At 38.7% G+C, this 22,860-nt stretch overlaps 1 protein-coding gene across 6 annotated transcripts in view; it reads left to right on the top strand.

Annotated features, from left to right (window-relative positions):
* The window catches only part of PRUNE2 (prune homolog 2 with BCH domain), a 1,332,432-nt gene that overhangs the window by 796,682 nt on the left and 512,890 nt on the right, over nt 1-22,860 (top strand). The gene's annotated exons all lie outside the window — the stretch shown is intronic.

The following is a 22,860-nucleotide window of genomic DNA, read 5'->3' as shown; positions in this document are numbered from 1 at the left end:
TCTATCCAACAGTTACCACTCCAATCCCATGGACTGACAATATTTTGACACTTGCACATGCCTACACATCCATTTCATGCAGGCCTCCCAACATCTTCTCTGCAACATCCACTGCTGATGTCATCCACTATAAGTTGCCCTGCAGCCTCGTAAAAGTCACACTTGTGGCATGGCACGTGTGTAAAGTACTAAATTAATATATTCTCTAGCATGTGTACTTAGGAGCTCTATTTTCATTTTAATCAATAGGGAGGGAGGGTGTGTGTGTGTGTGTGTGTGTGTGTGTGTGTGTGTGTGTGTGTGTGTGTGTGTGTGTGTGTGTGTGTGTGTCTAGCCAGAGGAGCATAAGTGTGCATCCAACAGTTACCACTCCAGTCCCACAGACTGACAATATTTTGACACTTGCACATGCCTACACATCCATTGCATGTAGGTCTGCAAACATATTCTCTGTAGCATCCCTTGCTGATGTCATCTACTATAAGTTGTGCTGCAGCCTTATAAAAGTCAAAATTGTGCCGTGGCACTTGCATAAAGTATTGTGTCCTCCAGTCTGTGTACTTAGATAATTAGGGGTTCTGTTCTCACTTCAACCAACTGGGATGTGTGTGTGTGTGTGTGTGTGTGTGTGTGTGTGTGTGTGTGTGTGTGTGTGTGTGTGTGTGTGTGTGTGTGTGTGTGTGTGTCTGTCTGTAAACTTTTTGACATTAGAGAGAGCATTTTACACCAGCATGTGGGACACTGTTACTATAATTTTCTCCCAACCAGACACTGCTGATGTCATCAGCTATAAAGAGTTGTCTGACACTCTCCAAGTCAGACTTGAGCTGTGGCACTTGCCTTAAATACTGAGTTCTCTAGTCAGTGTACTTAGGTAGGGGTTCTGTTCTCACTGCAGCCAAGTGGAGTGTGTGTGTGTTTGTGCACTTAACAGAGAACATTTTACACAAGCATGTGGGACACAGCTATTACCATTTTCTCCTCACCAGACACTGCTGATGTCATCAGCTATAGCTGATTTGCAGATGTGCCGTATTCCCATCAGGGCAGGGTCAGAGACTGGCCTGTAGGCCAGGCACAAGTCACCTCATGTAATATGATGCAGATTACAGTGACAGGTCTTTCAGTCTATCCACATATGTCATGGCATGGTTTGTAGGGCCTGTATTTTCTTGGTCAGAAATCATGGGCCTTTTCTATATGGACACTAGTAATATCCCGGCTGTGTAAAACAAGACATGTGTGAGTCATTAATGCTACATCCATGTCTTTTATATTTGTCAGATGACCAGAAAGAGGTTATCAAGGGCATGCATGATGAGAACGCTATCATCCTGTGGAACGTGACCAGGCCAAGGCATTTGTCACAAATCCATACTGATGTATTCATGTAACACTGTCAGATGTTGCCATAAACACATATATCATCAAGTGGGTAGACCACTGGATCACATACTTGGCATCTAAATATGTTGAAATCTGTGAAGTGACATATATCTCTATTCAAATGATCAGGTCCATACATCAAGGCTGTCTGCTAGACCCTTTCTTGTTCATTATTTAAGTCACAGATGTCAAGAATGACATGCAGATACTGTGTCCAAACAGCTGTCTGGAGGACTACAGATTGTGGGCAATCATTGACTTCAACTATGATGTTAGTATAATACAGACATTATCAACACACACCAAAGACTGCTGCCACAGCCATGACAACACATGAGATGAAACAAAAATATGGGGGATTTGCTACATTATAAAAACAAATGCACAGTCCAAGGATAATGTACACATCACACCCTATAATCAGAAAAAGTGGTATATGACCTGTGTCCTGGGGTAGATGGTATGTGGAACATCCATCAGCATGTGGTCACAGAGGTGAGTAAGACCTTGTATGTAACACAGCTACTGAGTATGTGCACAACATTCACATCAAAGGCCATAATACCTCCATAGTTCACAGCCTTCATCATGCCAGTAACTGAGTACAATGCACCCTTATTCATGTACCTCCCTACACATCTTCCACTGATGTATAACTGAAGTGTAACATCTTTGCCACAGTGAGCTGTCACACATCTCATTGGACATACCTAGGTATTCATTTTTCTGCATAAACATTACTGTCTGATTGTGCAGAACACCCATCGTGGTGTTATGTTAGATGTATGTGTGATATCTGTTCTGGTGATGCACCCAGTCCATTAATAGCTGTTTGGCAACATTGAAGGCATGAGTTGCATTCATGACAGTGTGGATTGTGCCATATATATGCCATGCACACCAGTCAACTAGCTTGGAGTCATCATAATGTCATGTACAGGTATAGCAGTGTTCCTCCTAACACCTACAGCAGATTGTTAGGTCATTGCGTTTGATTAATCTCATAGATTGCTGACATGTCATAATAGCTGAAGAAGTGTATTCATGCAGAACCATCTATGATCATTCAGAATCACATATGTTGTGTCAAAGACATGGGATTACTGATGGTATTACTCTGATAATGTCCATGATTGTGCATGCTTCTTTGACTGTTGTCTATGGGCCTGTAATTGTATCCCACTTGTTGACCTATGCTGACATTACTCTCATATTCAGGCAAATCAGTATGCACAGCTTTACAATATGCACCCAACACCAATTGTATGTAATATCCCCGATAGATATCCTCTCCATTGTTCATGTCAGGATGCTTATCTCGCAAAGACATCTTCTCCATTGTTGTGTCACATTGTCTGACAGTCACATAATATACAATTTTACTGCACTGGCCGTACTGTACAACTTGATATTTGATTAGTGTTCCTGCTACAGCCGTCTTCCATTTACATGCTCTCATCTGCTCTATATTATGATGTTTCACCTGTCCTCTTCCTTTGTTCATTCCTACAACTCATCTGTGTGTCTCTCTGCAATACACACACACACTTTCTCTAACTGTTTATTTTAAATGGCAGTCCATGTACCCTTAAAGATCATTTATACAACTTTTGTACAGAATGGCTGGAATGGATTTCATAATACTCTGCACTTTATACACTGTCCTGTACTGCGTTTGGACCATATACATTACTATATAATAAATCCAGGTAATCACTGTGGCATTCCATGCAATTGTACTTACCTAGATTGCTCTACTGCAAACAGGTTTGCTATTCGTGTTGTTGTTTTGCATCAGTCTCAAGTCTTCCCTTTATATTAACTTGACATTTTATATATCCGCAGTTTCTGTACACTCATCTTCTTTGTAAAATACATCTGTTAACCTTCCTTTATCAAATCTTTGAACATGCAGCTCTTGTTCCCATTCATGCCTCCTTCTCTAGTAAGAGCCAGGTGTCTGGTCGACAAACAGATGGCCGAATAATGATTTTAACTACAACAGGATAGCTAGCATTGAAACATGGAAAGAGATTGTTCCTTTTCTCTTAAGTTGGAACAACATAGGGTTGCAGGAGAGAATGCTTTTCCAGAGTAAGCCAATGTGACTTTCAACTTTGGTTGTCTTGTTTGGTCAGAAGTACTATTTGGTTACATGCCTTTTTAAAGAGATATCCTAGGCCATTTTTAGGTAGCTATAATACAAGTACACAGACATTTTATTGTATTCATATAATTCCTGCCTGCTAAAAAGGAAAAACATGATTGATTCCCCTTCATTTACAAGTTACAAGCAAGAAACCTAGCATCAGTACTCAGCAGATGTATGCTGTCCTACTTATACAACTTGGGCTAAATGCAAAATCAGTATATGTATAAATGCAGCACCTCTTAAAATGTGCCATTTTTCACAACTAGGTGTTAGTTATGGCGCTTTATGCCATTTAACTATCACTGTTGCTGAAATGCCATATGCAGGCTAGAACTACTGCTTTGATCATTTCCCTTTCCACATTTCCCTAGCCATTTTTAGTTTTCAAGTAAGGTGGTCACCCTCTTCAGTGTTTCCATCATGCATTACATCACTTTTATACTGCATAAGTATTTTTTTTATCTATATGTCTGCTGCTATATGCTGTGTTTTAAAGGACTGAATTAAATATTTATCCTTTGCGTCAGACTGCTATGTGTCCACTTCTTTTTATCTGTGGTGGAATAACTGATCTATTATGGATTCACTTGCAGTTTAACAAGTTGTTTCTCCAACCCTTTTCCTGTAACTTTGTATTTTCTACTATAATAATTTCACTGTGTGCATTGTCAGCTTGTTCTCTAGTATCTATTCTGTTTTATTTTCTGCTTTATTTTATCTTTCTTGGGGTCACATTAAAAAAACACATACACTACTGTAAATGTTATTATACTTTGTGATGAAGCACTGATCTTCCCCTTTTCTTATATCTAGATGTTCTCTTTTTTCCTCCTGATATTTGGCATTAGCATCCCCCACTACTGATTCAGTTCATTGTTTCTCTTTTTTGTGTCCATCTTATATCTTGCACTAACTAAAGCAGACCTCCCAACCATCCTGAATTATTAGTTTTTTACCAAGTTTTGGGGTCCAAATGAAGGGGTGCCACGATTCCCGAGTGGCACCCCTTCATTTCCAATTTCTTTGCTTATTTTTTTAATTTTTGCTCTGTCAGAGCTGACGTCATCACGTGCACGATGACATCAGCTCCGTCAGTGCTACCAGCAAGTCGGAATTGAGCTCAAGGAGCTGACGTCATAATTTCTGGCTGGCTGCGAGCAGGGCAAGAATTTGAAAAGAACTGTTGCCGCCGAGAAAAGAATGCTGGCTTTGGACTTTGCTTATTCCGGATGGAAAGAACTGCCAAGAGAGAATGCTTTTGCTGGCGTGCTTCCTTATGCTGCCATTTGGACTTTGCTTTGGCTTGTTTATGCAGCCATGAACTTTGCTTTGGCTTGCTTATGCTGCCATGAACTGCCAAGAGAGAATGCTTTTGCTGCCGTTTCGAACTGCTGGGAATTAGATAAGGAACAAAGGGTGTGGTGTGTGTGTGTGTGTGTGTGTGTGTGTGTGTATGTGTGTGTGTGTGTGTGTGTGTGTGTGTGTGTGTGTGTGTGTGTGTGTGTGTGTGTGTGTGTTCAGCAGTAGTATTCTGAGCACTAAAATACAGTAGTTTGTCAAGGAATGTGACTGTTGTGTTTAAATTCAGTATTAAACCTATGAACTTAAGGAACAAATGGGTACGAGCGTTTATAACTTGCTGTCCTTCGAGAAGCTTACATGCTGTGTCAGTAATTAAAACAATGGCATTTTCTGTTTCCACTGTTTAGGTGTGATTGTTAGGCATGTATTATTTTTGATGGAAATTAATGATTCTGACTTTAGGGGAAGTCTTTTCTATAAAAGTGTTATAAATCCATCTAGCCACAGACTGACTCTACTATTTTTTGACATGGGGCCTGGTGTCACTTCAACAGTGACAGTTATCAGTGTTGATATCAATTGAAAAGTGAACAAATCGATACTTTTGTTTTTAGTGCTACCTTTATTGGGCTGTTAGTTCTCCCAGTAGTGCATTTTCAGAATCAGATCAGTCATTACCTTAGAGCACAGATAGTGGTTATCTCAAGTATTCTATAAGAACAATATAGAGAAGGTTCTTAAGGTATTTCTAAGTAGTCTAAAGTTTCTAGCTCTGTTGTTTTAGTAAGAAGTCATGCTTTGTAAGCTGGCTCGGGTATATATTAGAACATCGAACATTCAAAATGTCGAGTGCTCTAATATCGACCCATTTTCAGCGAACGCTGAAAATATCGAAGAAACAGAAAACCAAAGGGAAAGAATTTGGTTGTCCATTTCTGTTGCTTCGGTATTTTCAGCGCTGTGGTGGAAAGTTACGGGTCGGGTTCAGGTAAGTGTGTGATTGCGTGGACGTGAGGGTTAGGGCGGGGTAGGTGAGTTAGAGTTAGGGCACGGTTCAGGTGTTTATAGTGTGGGTGTGGAAGTAGACTTTTATGATGGAAATGTTCTGAAATGGGCAGCTTTGTAATTATTGATTCATGCATTTTCTTTCATTGCCTACAGTACAGCCTACTGGAAAAATGTTCATTCAAACAAATTTAAAATGTGTTCTGTCTAACAAGTGTGCTATATTATACAAGGAATATAACTTAATAAAGTCAGGAAGGTGTATCAAAGAAAAGAACACATGTATGTTTCTTGTTTTGTGTGCAAGGGGCCAATGATTTGAAAACAGCCCAAAGGTAATCTTTATCCACCACTGGCCAGATGTATTTTCTTTGGATGTGATGCAGGTTTCAATGTTGTTTCAATGAATGTGAGTTTTAAGGACAGAGAAGTTTTAATGCCAAGTCTATTTTCATTGTGAGACAGTATTGCTTTGTTTATCAGATGTCTGTTAGTGTTTGTGCATTGATGTGCTGCAAAATATAAAAACAAAATCCAAATAATCATTGTAGAAGTAAAGCAGTATGCACACATTAGTGTTCATGGTAAAAGGGGTGAAATAACCAGGTAATGGGGCATTGGAATGGTTGCAGGGGGACTCTGGTGCCATATTTTGGTGGTCTGTTCTTCAGTTTGTGTTCGAAAGTTGGTATCCCACAGTTCCATTGGAGTGGGTGGGGTTATGTAAGTGTGTATGCAAATTAGATGTTAATCAGCGTACAGATTTGTACTTATTTTTCATGGCCCTTGTCCAGATTTTTGATGTTTCCAGGTTGAGAGGTATGAACTAAAGTAGTTCAGCAAGTTATGCTTCAACCAGTCAAATGATGATCATTAGTTAACTACACTGGCATCTCCTATTTTTGTTTTATTTCTTTTTGTTTTTAGTTCACCACCAATGAATTGGTAACTTATTTTTGTAAAATTTAAGTGTCTTGGTTCAAATATATGCTGTGCACCTTTAAGTTAAAGTACACCTGTGTTATTGGCATTACATTGTTGGTGTTTCTTTATCTTTTGATACTTTAACACCTTATCTGAATACAAAAACACACTGTAGGTAAAATATATGTAGCTATATACAACAAACTTTATCCTAACTGTGTGACTCTGAGCAAGCCATTCAACCCGACACCAATTCCATGACTGAGTGTGAAAATGGTCCATGGAGATCTGTGGTCTACCCTGGAAAACAAATATAAATAACAATAAAAAAAATAAAAAAAAATACTACTACTACAAATTACTTCCTTTTTTTTCGTTAACTTGAAATATGCTCACAAACAATGTAATTATTTAACCTAAATGCATTCTTGCATAAAGCCAAGAGGACCTATTAGTAAATTAGTTTAGCTTACACAGCACGAGTCCAATAAATGTTTTACATTTGTGATTATATTGAGGCTTAAAGTCACCTACTTCTACTTTAACTAGGAGTATTATTGACATTACCCATGTTATCCATCTATGTAAGTACTTTGGTTGTCTAATACACCAGCTGTAGTATTATGACTCTTACTTCTGTGCACTTACGGTATATTTACATGACTGCAAAGTGCATACCCTCCTTAGCGGAGTTTTGTTTTAGTCCAGTCAAACTATGTTCAAATGCTATTGACTTATGAACGTTCTTCTAGTCCATTCCATCACTTAAGTCTTAAAATCATTTTCTAAAAGGCACTTTGTATGCATTATGGTCCTGCTGGAGTAAAATGAATGTAGAATGTTGTGTTTCACTACATCCAAGGCCTGTCATTCAAAATAATCTCATTTGTACACATTTCATAATTCAGTAAATATGACGGCTATTTAACTCTACTCCGTTAACTCATAGGAACAAGTGTTGGGCAAACACCAGAAACAAACACACATGGTGGAACCATAATTTCAACAAGTTTTCTAATAAAAGGAAAATAATTTTGACCAAATGTAAGAAGAGTAATTTCCAAAATGTTACAGAACTTGTCACTGAAATAAACAAACAACTTAAGAGCTTAACAAATCCACCAAAGCTAATCTTGAGGCTAAAATAGCTACCCAAGACAAAGACAATCACAAGGCATTTTTTAGTTATGTTGATAATCTCAAAAACATAATGCAGCAATGCACAGAGCTGATTGTGAACAATGCTATCTAAACTGAGGCTGAAGATGAAGCAAACCTACTGGCTGATGAATTTAGCTCTAACTTTACCCCTCTCTCCTCTCCATCTGTCCCTCAACATATACCTGAAACTGGCTTGCCTCCAGCTATCACACAGTTAAAAATACTGCATCGATGATTCCTGGCAATATTATTGGATGCATCTTAAATAGCTTGAAGCATGGCTTAGCCACACCCTTAATAACACTGTTGAATCTCAATCTCCATACAGCTTTTGTAACAAGTACATGAAGAAGAGCTGCAGTCATTTCTTTGCATAAGGGAGGACCTTCCATAGACCCAAACAATTACAGACTCATAAGTCTGACCAGCCTCACATGCAAAGCCATGGAAAGACTTACCATGGAACTAATGAATCAGAACATAGGGAACCTACAAACAATGGACCTGTCTCAGTTTGGATTCATCAAGAATTGGTCATGCTTACTTAACCTAGTGATTTTTTTTTTTGTAAAAGGTTACCAAAGCAATGGATGATGGTAAAATGGTACACACTGCATACCCTGACCTGGCCAAAGCTTTTAATATCATTCCCCATTCAGGCATAGTAGAAAAGCTAAATAAAATGGGAATAATCTCCTATGTCAGCTGCTGGATTGCCAATTGGCAAGCAGATGGGACACAGGAAATCAAAATAGGGGAAGTCACCTCCACAAAAAGATCAGTCACCAGTGGTGTCCGTCAGGGTACTGTGCTGGGTCTCTCCTGTTTGACATCTACCTTTCTGAAGTAAAAACTAATACTAAAGGGTCCTGGCTGACTAAGTTTGCAGATGACTGCAAGCTAGGTGCACTTACTGAATCCCCAAATGACTTAGCCATCTTGCAGGAAGGGTTTTCTCAAATAAATAACTGGTGCCAAAATCATGGACTGAAATTAAGTACCAAAAATGCATTATTCTAGTCTTTGGGAATTCATCTATCCCAGGGAACTACTACATTGACAATAGACCCCTAGGAGTTGACCCAGTTGTTTGGGATTTAGGAACTTATGTGGAAGGTGACCTAGCTCTTCGACAACATGTGCCCATTGTTGTAAGAAAGTCCTACTATACTGCACAGTCTATGAACAAAGGGATTGTGTCTAGATCTAGGATGTCATTGTCCCCCTTTACTCAGCCCTCATTAGGCCAGTCATTGAATATAATGACCCCTTTGGCATGTTTCTGTCCAGACATATGCAATGATTGGAATGCCCACATAGATACCTTACTAAAAGGATACAAGGCCTAAACAGTACGTCCCATGGACTGACTCAAATCCCTGTCACTATACTCTGTAGCCTAAAGAATGTTAAGAGGTGAACTGTGTATGACATACAAGGTATCCTCCAACTCATTAATGATGGAGTTACTGAACATCAGCAAGTCAAATGGCAATACTCAGTTTAGGGATAAAAACCTCATCAGCATCATCAACAGAATGGTTTGGTCAGACAGGTACATCTTGCAAAGGATACGGCTGCTCTGAAACATCCACATAAAACAAAGTTTATCCCTGTTCATTTTCAAGCACAGCTTGGATCTATAGGTGGGAAAAAGAAAATTTTAAGTTACTTAGCCGGTTGCCTTACAGACTCCCTCAGCAACAATTCTCCTACCTTTCTATGCAGAAAATGTGTACATACCCAAGGCAACATCGCTTACAAATACATCTACAGCAAGAAAAACTTCTCCCCCACTACATTTAACCTGCTACTCCAACAATGTGACTGGACACCACTTAAACACCTACACTTAGACTTAGCTGTTCAGTATTTCAAGAACACTTTTCTTAAAATACTTAATAACCTTGCTCCCACTAGGAAAGTGCACACAAAAGCCAACCTCTTTCCAAGGCTAACCAATGTCACCAAACTGCTACTGAAGCACAGAGATAAAGCCTGGTCAGCTTACCATACCTCCATAGATTCAGTTGACTTCTTAACTTATCAGCAGCTAAGAGGTCTAGCTAAGAAACAAATTAAAAAAGACAAACAAACATATTTCCATTCCTGTCAACAGAAACACCAAAACAACCCCCAAAAATTCTGGCAAACCATCAACTATCTCCTCAGCTCAGGACATATCCCAATCCTACTCCCAGTCACCTCAAACAACTCGGACTCCATTGCAACTCAATTCAACTCTTACTTTATAAACACTATCATCTCCCTGTTAGATAACCAACCAACTCTGCCACTTACTATGCCCACACTTGCTCCAGTGAATTCCAACCCCTTCACTTTCACACCCATACAAACTAGTTACATAAAGACTTTCCTAGCCAAACTTAAACCCTGCTGCCTTGCTGCTGACAAACTAGCAAATGAATTTCTAAACATTTTCACTTCTTCTGTTGCCTACCCCCCATATATATTTTGATTAATTACTCTATAACAGAACAGTATATGTCCCACTTCTCTGGAAAATATCACACATCATTCCCCTCCACAAAGGCGGATCCTCCCTAAGAACTAACTTTTGTCCCATAGCCATCCTCCCCCCACCCTTGCAAAAATCTTAGAAAAATGTATCCATAACCAACTCATTAACCATTTCCTTAGTAATAACCTATTTTCCAGCTCTTAAAATGGCTTTAGACCTAAACATAGTACCAGCACTGCCCTACTAACTGTTTTTGACACCATTCATCATCTCATGAATGAAGGACAGCTTGTCTCATCCATCGTTATGTCCAAAGCCTTTGACACCGTATTCCACCAGCTACTACTAAATAAACTCTCATCCTATGGCCTCAATTCATCATTTCTAACCTGGTTCCATAGTTATCGTTGCAATCAACAACTACTAAACAGGAAGACCCCCCCCCCACTCCCCATCTCAGCTGGTATACCCCAAGGTTCCATACTTGGTCCTCTCCTCTTTATTATATTTACAAACAACCTTAGTTCTGCAACTCAACTAGCCTTCATAGTACAGTACGCTGATGATTCTTCACTTATCTACTCAGCCACCTCACCCCGGGAACTTCAATTAAAAATGCAAGCTTCTTTTCAGGACATTGAAAAATACCTCTCTGAACATCAACTCATACTAACCCCAACAAAACTGAGTTAATAGTTTTCAGAAACAAAAAGCCCAAACCTTGCCAGTCCACTCTCACAATCTTCTCCTCAAATGGAACCTAGTAACCACTAACCAGACTAAATTTTTAGACATCACAATTGATGATAATCTAAAATTTGCTAAACATATCTCTGACAATCAAAAAAGTCCACATCAAACTTGGCACCCTAAACAGGGCCAAACTATACCCAGCTCAAATCATCAGGCTGGCCACTGCTTGGTCACACCTGCTATCCACCCTCCTTTATGGATCTTTCATATTCACAAACCTGTAAAAGACTGACTTCAACAACCTGGAATCATGTTACAATAAAATTGCCAAATATGCCACTAACCATCCACATAGATTTCACCACTGCTCAGTTCTCTCACAGCTAAACTGGCTAGAACTCCCCAACCTTACCCCACAAAATAGTCCATCAACCAATCAACTGCCCTGCTATTTCCATCTTAGTCCAACCTAGTACTAATCTCAGATCACTCAGATCTTCTAACAAATGTATGCTAAAGGTTACCCACTCCCACAACTTTCATGGTGATTCTCACTGTTTCTCACAAAATAGACAAATTATGGAACACTCTTCCTCAGACCATAGCAAAAAATCCTAACTAACATGAGTTAAAACTACTCCTAAAGGATCACCTAGCTAGGCATTGGCTGTGTTATTGCCATAATCCAGGCTACTTCTTTCCCAGTTCCCTTACTATGACTCTCCTTTCTGCTCCTCCTAACTATACCCATAATTCCTGGTGCTTCTAGCAACCCCATTCCCCACTTCATATCTAAGCTAAATTTCTTTTTTTTTCCATCCCTATGCAGAATTTGTCATTTCTCTGCTAGTCAGTTGTTTGCAGAATTTCTTATATTTTCTGCTACTCACACAGGTATTCATATGTACTATGCTCATAACTGTGACTGCATTTGTAATTTGTCTCAGAGCTCAATTAATGTTTCTCTGTATATTTATATCCTCTGTTATTTTTATTTGTTTCAGTACATATTACTATTGTCAGTATTGTTACTGTTTTGGAACTTTTCTCCCTGAGTCTCCACTGAAAATGGCCTCCTGGCCCAGTCTGATACTACCCAGTTAACAAATGTAATAAATAAATAAATAAATAAAATAAAATAAGGTTCATACATTCAATTGCTATGCTTACTGGCCTTCAAGAACCTTGACTGACAGTTGATATGTCTTTGATACTTTTGATACACACAGACACACACACACACACACACACACACACACACACACACACACACACACACACACACAACTATAAACATACAGTTAAAACACAAGATGCTACAAAGAGGAGCTACCATTTTCCCACACTGTCATGGACCACTGGTCATAGATTCAGGGCCAGATATAAAGGAAAACAAGGGAAAAGTATTAGGTAAGTAGTAAGTTCTTCACCTTACTGATACAAAGTACAGGTTTGATTCTGACCTTAGATTATTGGCTTGGCTTAAAATCTATCTTTAGGGCAGTTAGCCTAGTATTCACCTATGAAGAGATAGTTCAGCATTGACTCACTGAACAGTACTGTCTTCTGTTTTTGCAGTTTGTAAACTCATAAATGTATTTAGATGGCATTAAAATACTAAATAAAGACAGATGCACAATGTTTATTAGTCTGTAGAACAATTACATACTGGAAAAAATTAATAGCCACTTAAAACATTCAAACAAATGGCTTCATCAAATCTAAAACAGTACTGTAAAAGGCTTGATTTCATGCGCTTTTAATATCATGAGTAAAAATATTTATTAATATTTATTGTCTATGATTGGCAATAGAAATAAAACTTAAAATTTGCAAGCATGAGCAGGTAGGAGTATAGAGTGTGGATTAGGATTGGCTAGGGATCCAGGCTTATGTACCAATTGCGTTGGCTATGTGAAGTGAGATGAAAGGCTGGTAATTTTTTTGTGGTTTGTGTGGGACTGGTAGATTAAAGTGTCTTCTGTGTGAATCGGAGAAAGGATGGTAAAACATTTTGATTGGTTGCATGAAAAAGACAACAGGGGATGGTTGCCACCATTTAGGAATAACAGTGGTCCAAGTTAAAGGGTTAGTGAGAAGATGAGAATGAAAAGTGAATAGCAAAAGATGGAGACCAGAAAGTGGACAGAGGTCAGAAGATGGAGTTTGGACAGGTGAAGAAAGAAAAGAAAGTAGATTGGAAGGTAGGGATCAGAAGAGAGAGGACTTGAAGATAGAGGTCTTGAAGATCTGGGAATAAAAGTGTGAGGAATTGATATAAGGAACTAAGAATATAAATGTGGAGTAGAAATGATAGGGGAACTGAAGATTGAAGGACAGGTAGAAGACAACCATTACATTGATGAAAGAAGACACTATCTGCATATTTTGAGTATATGAGCATATTGAGAGTTTAGTGCAAGGCAGGGAGAAATAATGGTTAGACAGCGGTTTAGGAGTGGGTAGGGGAGGAAATGTCACCATTTGCTGCTATAGTGGTTATCAGTTTCTGTCAGGACCAAGTTCATAGTAGCCATGAAGATATACAAAGAAAATATCCAGCTGTAGCTGCCAAAGGTCACATCAGAACACTTAGTTATCTCATACAAATGGACAAATGGTAGAGTCCTTATACAATACAGACTCCCTTCATCTTAATGAGAAGGAGTTTTCCAAACTGGGTGCTGCCATTTGTTACCAAGACAGTCACAAAGCTAAAACACTACAAGAGATGTAAACAAAATTAAAGGACTGTCTTTTTATGACAACTGAATGTAAATGTAAGGGAAATGGCTGACAGTGCGATACATTTATGTGCATAGTGCTCGTATGCACTATCGATAATTTGATATGTTGTGCTGGAACACCAGTGATATTCTCTGCATATGTATACATAATGTTCTGTTTTTACATCACATGAAATATAGCAATAGTCTGTTACCTGTAAGATATTGTTAGCTAACTTTAGTTACATCGCACCTCAAAAATCAAAAATCAGTAGTTGATGTGATATTAACCTGTATCACATGACTGTATTAAACTGTGCTGATGCTTACAACTGACCCTGTTTCTATTTCCCTGCAATCTGAAGAATATCACTCATAGCTGAAAAGGATCTGTGCACTACTCCATCTTATCTGGTTAAAGAAATTGGTAATTAAATACATGCACACACGCATACATACATAAAGAGTTAATTCCTGCTCCATGTGGAAGTGTAAATCTACTGTAGACATTCTGGTAAAAATGTTCAGTACAGAGATATGGCTGATAACTACAGGACCAGCAGAAAATATTTTTTGGTGGTAGGGTAGTTTGGTAAATGACTTTCTGGCTGCAAAGACTACACAATGCTATTTTTTTTTTCAGATTGGCCACAGCTAGATAGAAAGAGAACAGTAGAATGTATTACTCATATACTTGGAATAACAACAGGAAGGAAAGATTTTGCAGGCAATGAATTCTGTGCAGAATGTAACACTCATTTCATATACATTGTGACACCTGTTTGATGATGCACAATTGTACTTATTTATTTATTTGCTAAAAGGGAAAATCTGACGGTGTGAAACCCTTTTCAGCAGATGCCTGGGGAGAAAAGCTAAGACAAAATTATATATAAAAAGTTACATTTCTTGTACAGTTTCCTATGGGGGTTAAATAACATTATGTATTTAAGCACAAAATAGTACAATCCAATGATGTTATCAGGAAAATTATAGCAGAGGAAAAAAAGGCCCAGCAGCATTACTTACATAAAGTTACATCTTTATGCAATTTCAGAGAGAAGTAAGTACATTTTGTGTTTGGTCGCATGCAAGGAGTAATGTTTATTTTGATGCGTAATGTAACACTCATGTGCAGGGGATTTTTGCATACAATCTGGTGTGTGCTGTACAGGGTGTTGCATTTCATTTATGTTGTACAGTAAGGTCTGTAGCTTGTGAGCAATGGATGCAAGCACTTCACAGGTAGTTCATGATGTTTGGTGCCACAGATACATGCATAGGAGTTGTGCATGTTGTGTAAGTAGTTATCCAGGCCATATATTGAGCACTGTTGAACTAGGTGTTGTAGACATTCCCGTTGTTGGATGTACCTCTTCCTTGGCAATGGTTTAGGCTCAGCCTTTCTGAGTACCTGATGTATGTCTTTCACTCAGTTTTGCTCCACTTTCAGGGTACACAGCAAGGTTGTTATGGAAGCAAATTTCCAAATGAGAGTAGGGAGCACAGCCTCTTGTGTCATGACTCAATGGTATTTTGCATTTTGGGATAGCCTGCTTTAATTAAGCCATTTGCACTCCAAACTTTAGGTGGGTATTGGGTTGGTGCTATAGTTATTCTTACAGCTCTTGTCAGTCATCATGGGCTGGTTAGTGGTCTGCCATGTAGTCAGAGACTCATAGTGCTTTATATGGTACCCTGGCATGCAAATGGTCAAATGTTATTGTATGTCATCAACAGGAAGTAAACTTACTGCCAATAGCTACTTCATACACAAGGCAAACACTGGTTCAGTGCCATACTTCACTGCAAGATGACACTGTTGTATAGACCTCCACAGTATCATTGCTAGATAGAAATTATACCCCACATCTTGTGAGTTATGAAACTGTCTGCACTGTGAATGGCTGCCTTATAGGTTCATAGATGTTTACTAGGCTAATAACCAAAAGGCATTTTTAAGCCTAGCCATGTATCCCAAATCTGTGACAAGTTCAGATACCCTTGATAAGTGTAAGCATGGGCCTGGGAGATGAACTATTTACAGGTTACCTGTTTGTATTAGACACATAGGTGCCAAACAAGGGATGAATTTCCGATTTCCCATCCAATTGTCTAAGTTGCACTTGAATTGGGTTAGGGAGGAACTCTGCTTCACGTGGATGGGGAGCCTGTTCCATAAACAAGGTAGTCTCTGGGATACATATATATCTTTCCAGCAGGTCCCATTTATATCACAGCCATGGTTTAAGTCTTTATAATGGGTAATTCTGGTACTGTTTGTTTTGTGGACATGCAGAAGGTTCATAAGAGTGGGGTCTGACAATGTCCTGTATGCCAGGCATAGATCTCCCCTCAAAGGTCTGTAGGAGATAGAATACAGGGATAGGGCCTTGAGGCAGTCTGCACAGGACATATTACTTATGCCCTGTATTCTGTTAGTGAGGAACCTCTGTGGATGTTCCAGTTGTTGTATATGCCTGGTTAGGTACATATCAAAGGGGGCACTGTACTCAGTGATAGGTCTGATGAATGCTGAATACAGTGGAACAATGAATTCCTTGGACTTGGATGCCACACCTTTGTTTATAAGTTGTGCAACATAGAATGATTTCCTCACCATTGTAGACATGTGATGATCAAAGGCTACATTACTATGTGTGTCCCCAAGTCCCTGACTACTGGGTCAACTCTAAGGGGTGTGTTGTCAATATGATAGTTACCAGGGATTGATAACTTTACATGACTTTACATATAAGACCAGTGAGACTTATGGGTCTGTAGTTTCCAGGGTCTGTAGATGGCCCACCTTTGTGAAGAGGGATGATTGTTCCCATTCTCCATTCATGAGGCACGAAGCCTGTTTGGAGGCTACAGTTAAGTAGTAATTCCAGAGGCCCTGATAGGTCATGTTTCATGCTATTTAGATGGCATCCTGGGATATTGCCTGGGCCCATTGGTGCAGTTTTCTTGGTCTTAGAGATAGCATTAAGGACCTGTTCCCTAGTGGTAGTAGGGGGAGTTATACTTGATGATATTTCCTGAGGGAAGGTTGAGGGGGAGAGAGGAGTAAAGTTGGAGGTGAATTTATCAGGCAGGAGGTTTGCTATATCTTCTGGCTCAGTATATGTGGTTCCATTTACAATGAGCACTGCACACAATTGTGTATTGCCATTGAGGTTGCAGACATAGCTAAATAATGCTTTGTGGTTGCCCTTGGCTTGGGAGGCCAAACTTACCTAAAATTTGGCTTTGGTAGATGTTATTTGTCCTCTGAGTTGCTTGTTTAGTTTGATGAGAGTACTTTTATCCTGCTGGGTGTGCAACTCCTAATTTTTGCCATGATTTTCTTCCTGATATTATACATCCGAATGATTTAGTGATTCCACCAGGGTAGCTTGTTTTTTGAGCTAGTTCTGTACTTCTTCCTGGTGGGTACAGCTGCCTCTATGCAGCTATTAACATGAGTATACGGGGTTTCTGTGAACAGCTCTGTATAGGGAACAGTGTTCTCAGGGTTTATGGTGGGTTGAAATTTTGCCAGGGTCTCACTTAATAGCGGGAGGTTAGCCTTAGAATAGTTGTTGAATATTCCAGGTTTAGTTGGGGTTCCAGGTTTTATTTTTACTTCAAAGGAGACCATTTTGTGGTCTGACCTTACCACGGAAGGCATTACAGTAGGGGGTGTGCAGCACTCTCCCATATTAGTGAGGACCAGATCCAGTATGGTTGCACCCCTGGTTTGTGTATTGATGATCTGGTCCAGGGATTTTGTGTTTACAAAATCCAGGAATCTCTGTGCATGTATATTTGATGTCTTATAGGATTCCCAGTTAACAGTGGGGTAATTAAACTAAAGTCAAAAATCCAAGGCCAGCACACAGTGGTGTATAAATTCAAATTTTGCTTTATTAAAGCATGTATAAACCTCAAATTTGCTTTATTAAAGCATGTATAAACCAAGCACCAACAAACCGGTTTCGGCTGTAAAAATTAAATGGCCTTCATCAGTGTAAGTCAAAAACCACAAAAAATAGAAGTGCCCTTTTATACTGTCAAACACAATCAAAACTCAAGCTCATTGGTTGTTTATAAATTCTCATTTAAACCAGGTGAAAATAAACCACCCAACTTGATAATCCACTTTTTTCTTTAGCATGTAATATAGAATGCCAAACAGCTTTGTTGGCCCTCTCCCCTACAATTCTTTCCATGATTGTAAATCTAAAATTTGCATTATTGTGTACCAATGAATGTTTAAATAGAGTGTTACTTGGTCTTTTAATCCTGAGATCACTATGCTGTACTGAACCATGAAATAACTATAAATCCTGGCCATTGTCTCCAGGGGCACTCAAAAATATTAATTTTGGGTAGTGTTCTAAGGCTATAGGAAAAGGGCATTGAAAACATGAAAATATACAATTATTTTGAAGAGAAACAGTGCACTGTGGGAAGAAAACTTGGTTGAAAAATAAGTGAACATCATTGTGGTAGCCCACACTATTCATTTTTGGAGTAGGATAAGAAAGGAAAACTGCTAACCACTTACAACACAAAGGCAGTGGAACATAGATGTGATGTAATACCTCTTCTTGAACTAACAAAGGGTTTGAAATTATTTGAGCTGTCTGTCTGTCAAGCACCCTTCTTGGAAATGATTATGCTGTCAGAGGAATTGATCTAGAGCAGCACTACTATGTAAGCTGTGCGTTTATGTGAGAATGAAAATAAGTTGGCACAACACCTTTTCCAAACCCACTGATCTAAAGATCAAGCTAAAAGTGAAATCAGTTAGCACGCACCAAGTTTGACCTTGTATAACACAGAACCTATCACAATATTACAAATATATGAATAACTTAATGATTGATTGGGTATTAATCAAAACTGCTGTGTAGAATAATACATTTATATATTGCTGCTATACTAACTGAGTATACCTGAAAAATACTGATGTATTTGTGGTGCATGTAATACTTTACTGCATGCAGTTTTCCCCGTTTCACTACTGCCTCTTTGTTACTATCCTTTCTTTGTAATTTATTTTGCTTTGTCATCTTATTTCTCTCCTTTTATTTTGTGTTCAGTACAACAGCTGACATGGTAGTATTAGTAACTATGTATGCCCCCACCCCCACACCCACCACATGACCAGTCAGTCAGTACATCTACCTCTCTGTCATCTGGGGGTGGGGGTCTCTGGTGGTTTTCCAGTGGAGTCTGAAATACCATCCACACCTGCCCTTACAAGGCTTCAGTGGCTGGAAGTATTGTTGCTCCCAATAGTAATGCAGCAGGCCTGATGCTTTTGTCACACAAAGGTAGTTAGCAGATATGGTGGGAGAGTAGATGGATCAGCAATATGGATGCCAGTGTCATCCATCAGGAAAGACTCATCTTGTCGATGGTGGGAGTCATATCCCTGTCCAGCACAGGTGGCAACAAAATATCCAAGATCCAGTGGTGAAGGTGCACAGGGTGGTGTCTGGGCTCCTACTGAGGATGACATCAGCAGGGTGTTTTGACAGACATGCTCACCCTATTCCCCATCACAGTGTATGCCTCCCATTTTGTCCATCTTGCTGTACACAGCATCTTTTCTGTCAGTCCTTTCTCTGTTATGCATTTGTATGTTTGCCCCTGTGACCTAACTCACCCTCTTACCATATATTCACCTTCCCCTACAAAAAGGACACCAGCTCCACCAGAAAAAAGTACTCTTCTTTCCCCTTCGCATCATATTCAATCCATACCTCTTTCCTTTGTGTGCCCCTCTCGGCTTGCTTTCCTTCTTTCCTCTTGTCCACCCCTTCTTCTGGTCAAAAATAGATTTAAAGTGTGTAATGGGTTCTTAGAGGGGTGCTGGACACTTTCCTCACCTTATGAATGTTTCTACATTCGACACTTCGGCCTGAAATATTACATAGACAGTATTGCAATTTTCTCTCTCTCTCTCTCTTCACAGGTCCTGCTTGGTGTATGAGTGGCATTACTATCTGCTGCTTGAGCTCTGTGTTTTCACATTGTTAATTGATAACAAGCTCTGAGCCACATCACACCCACAAGACAAACAGTGGGCTGCCCATTGCCATAGTTGTAAATCCCAGGGCATGTCTCTGCATTCGAATAGCATCTGAATAATTTGTAGAAACTCATATAATGTTTTTATATTATATAGTATGAGACAAAAGCATTAGAAAAGTTGCATTTTGAAATTTACTGTCAACATTTCAGTGTAGTCTGTTTTATTGTGGATCATCTTCTCAGTCAGGATTCTTTTCTTTTTGAGTTCCGCAGGTATTAACTAACCCAACATGTCATTTCCAACGTTGTTGAGCAACATCAGAGAGACAGTGAAACGGTCCTCTGTATAGACATAGGGAATGAAGGAAACCCTCCTCTCCTTCATATTGTCGTCTTGAAGTTAGCATATGTAAGTAGTGAAGAGCGTATGAGGGACACTGTCCACCACATAGGGGTGTAGGAGGGATTGCCCTCCTGCAAAACACAGATTTTCATCAATGCCTAGCCCATCTATGTCAAGGTTCCTTGTCAAATATGGGCATCTAAACTTGTTGCATTAACTCAAGAGGGTCCACTTGACAAAATCAACTTAATCAAATTAAATACATTTAATTGGGTACTTAGGTCTAAATGAAATGTTTAGGAAATGCTATAGCTTGTGAATTGATAATAGCTGAGTTGATTTAGATATAAAACTACACACACACAAGGCCTCAACTCTACAATGGATTGACATTTTCGGTACTTATGTATTATCACAACCATATTTTTGCGGTTGCGAATTTAGCATACTTCCATACAAACGAGGCCATGAACCACTGTAAGGTGGTATTCAGAGTTTGTTTTGCTGTGGACTAGCTTTGCATTACAGGGTCTGTGAAGAGGAAGACAAACATTTGAGGAAACCTGCTTCCTGTTTTCAGCGTGCATTACACACACGCTTGAATTATAATGCCTGCTGTCGTTCTGACGAACGGATCCTTTTGACTGTTTGGAAGGAAGCCTTCAGAGAAGGCAAAGACAGACCCTGTAATGATGGTCTTGGTCACTTTTCTTTGGAGGGAGGGGGGATTTGTAAAGAAATCTTCAGGTCAAAATTAAAAAAAGCTGCTAACAGCCACAAAGTACAGGAAGAAGTGCATTGTCCGGCAATAATATGTTTTGGGAGGTGTTCTTACTATGTGTAATCACAAAGTGATTTTGAGTTTATCTGTATTTATTTGTAAAGTATGGCCATGGGGACACTTCGTTAACATCTTAACTGAAATCATTGACTCAGTTTGTGTAAATCAGCACTTTACCTAACCTAAGAAAGGCAGAAATCCTTGCCCTTGACAGAATTACAATCTCCTAACGTTGCAGGGTGTATCTGGTGACTTGCTTTTCCAGTACCTGGCATTGTCTTGACAAATGCAGGCACTGCAAAGCAGAACACCACTGCATAGTTTCAGGAGCAAAGAGGTACAAACTTGCACCCTTTCTCCTCTTCGTGGTTCATACCCACAGTGACAGAGTAACATTTTCTTCTTCAAAGACCCCTTTATAGACTAAGCAAACCGTTTCCACACACACATAGCAAATTATGGCAGTGCGGAAATCTGGTTGCAATAATACGTAAGTAACACATTTTCTTCTACAATGTACAGGGTGAGACACTTTGGTAATATTTTATGTACTGCAGAAAGCATGTGTCATTTTACATTTGTCAGCCTGTATTATAAACATATTATTTAAAAACACCAAAAACGATAACTAGGAGCTAAACAATGAAGGGTAAACACACTTCTGTTCTGAGTCGCATAAATCAAAGTATAGCAAGAATTCAGTCCACAGTTCTCCAGATATAAACTCGGTTTATTTGCGTGCACAAAAAGACAACGATGGTTAGCGCTTTCGCTTCACAGCTTCATCAGACCAATAACAAACGCTCCATACAGTGTTTAAATAGGACAAAGGGCGGGAAACATCATTAGAAAATGGATGAAACATTTAAAGACATACTCCAAGTTAATACACTTTAAATAAGTATACATACTAAAAAACATATAAGAAAATATATATATATATATATATATATATGTGTATCAAGACATCAATTCAGTAACTCACTAAAAACTATTCATTAAAAAACTCTACTACATCAAGGTAGCAAGTCATCAAATCTCTTATCACAGGACTAAACTAATATATTCATCTGTGATCATTCACTTGGTTGCATAATACCTGTCCGATTCAACAACAAATATGGACAGTCATCAGATGTCAGAACAACATATATTCAGAAAGCATTCCCTTCAACAATAGTACCCCTAATAAAAATATATATACATATATGTATATATAAAATATATGTATATATATGTATAAAATAAAATAAAACAAAATAAAATAAAAATAAACAAATAAATAGAAAAACACCATCTTATAAGTCATGCAATTTCATACTGTGCAGATAACTAGCTGATGAACATTATGCCAACGCTTCTAAAAATATATGTATATATCTTCACATTCTCAATCTCCTCATCTTCAAATAGGGTTTGATGGGTACTTTCCCATTCAGACCCGGTGGCATGTCAGATCTAAACTTGATGATCCAATTACATACATACACATTCTTTTAGGTTTAGGATTCTTGAAAGACTACTTAACACTCATCGAGGAGGGGATATTTGTAATCTTACAGAATCGAAAGAGAGTAATTGGATCATCAAGTTTAGATCTGACATGCCACCAGGTCTGAATGGGAAAGTACCCATCAAACCCTATTTGAAGATGAGGAGATTGAGAATGTGAAGATATATACATATATTTTTTGAAGCGTTGGCATAATGTTCATCAGCTAGTTATCTGCACAGTATGAAATTGCATGACTTATAAGATGGTGTTTTTCTATTTATTTGTTTATTTTTATTTTATTTTGTTTTATTTTATTTTATACATATATATATACATATATTTTATATATACATATATTATATATATTTTTATTAGGGGTACTA

This window comes from Protopterus annectens, chromosome 2.part0 (assembly GCF_019279795.1).
Source record: "Protopterus annectens isolate FY-2018-M chromosome 2.part0, PAN1.0, whole genome shotgun sequence".
NCBI classification, from domain to species: Eukaryota; Metazoa; Chordata; order Ceratodontiformes; family Protopteridae; genus Protopterus; species Protopterus annectens.
The sequence above is the reverse complement of the archived record's forward strand: the minus strand, read 5'-3'. Positions and strand labels throughout refer to the sequence as shown.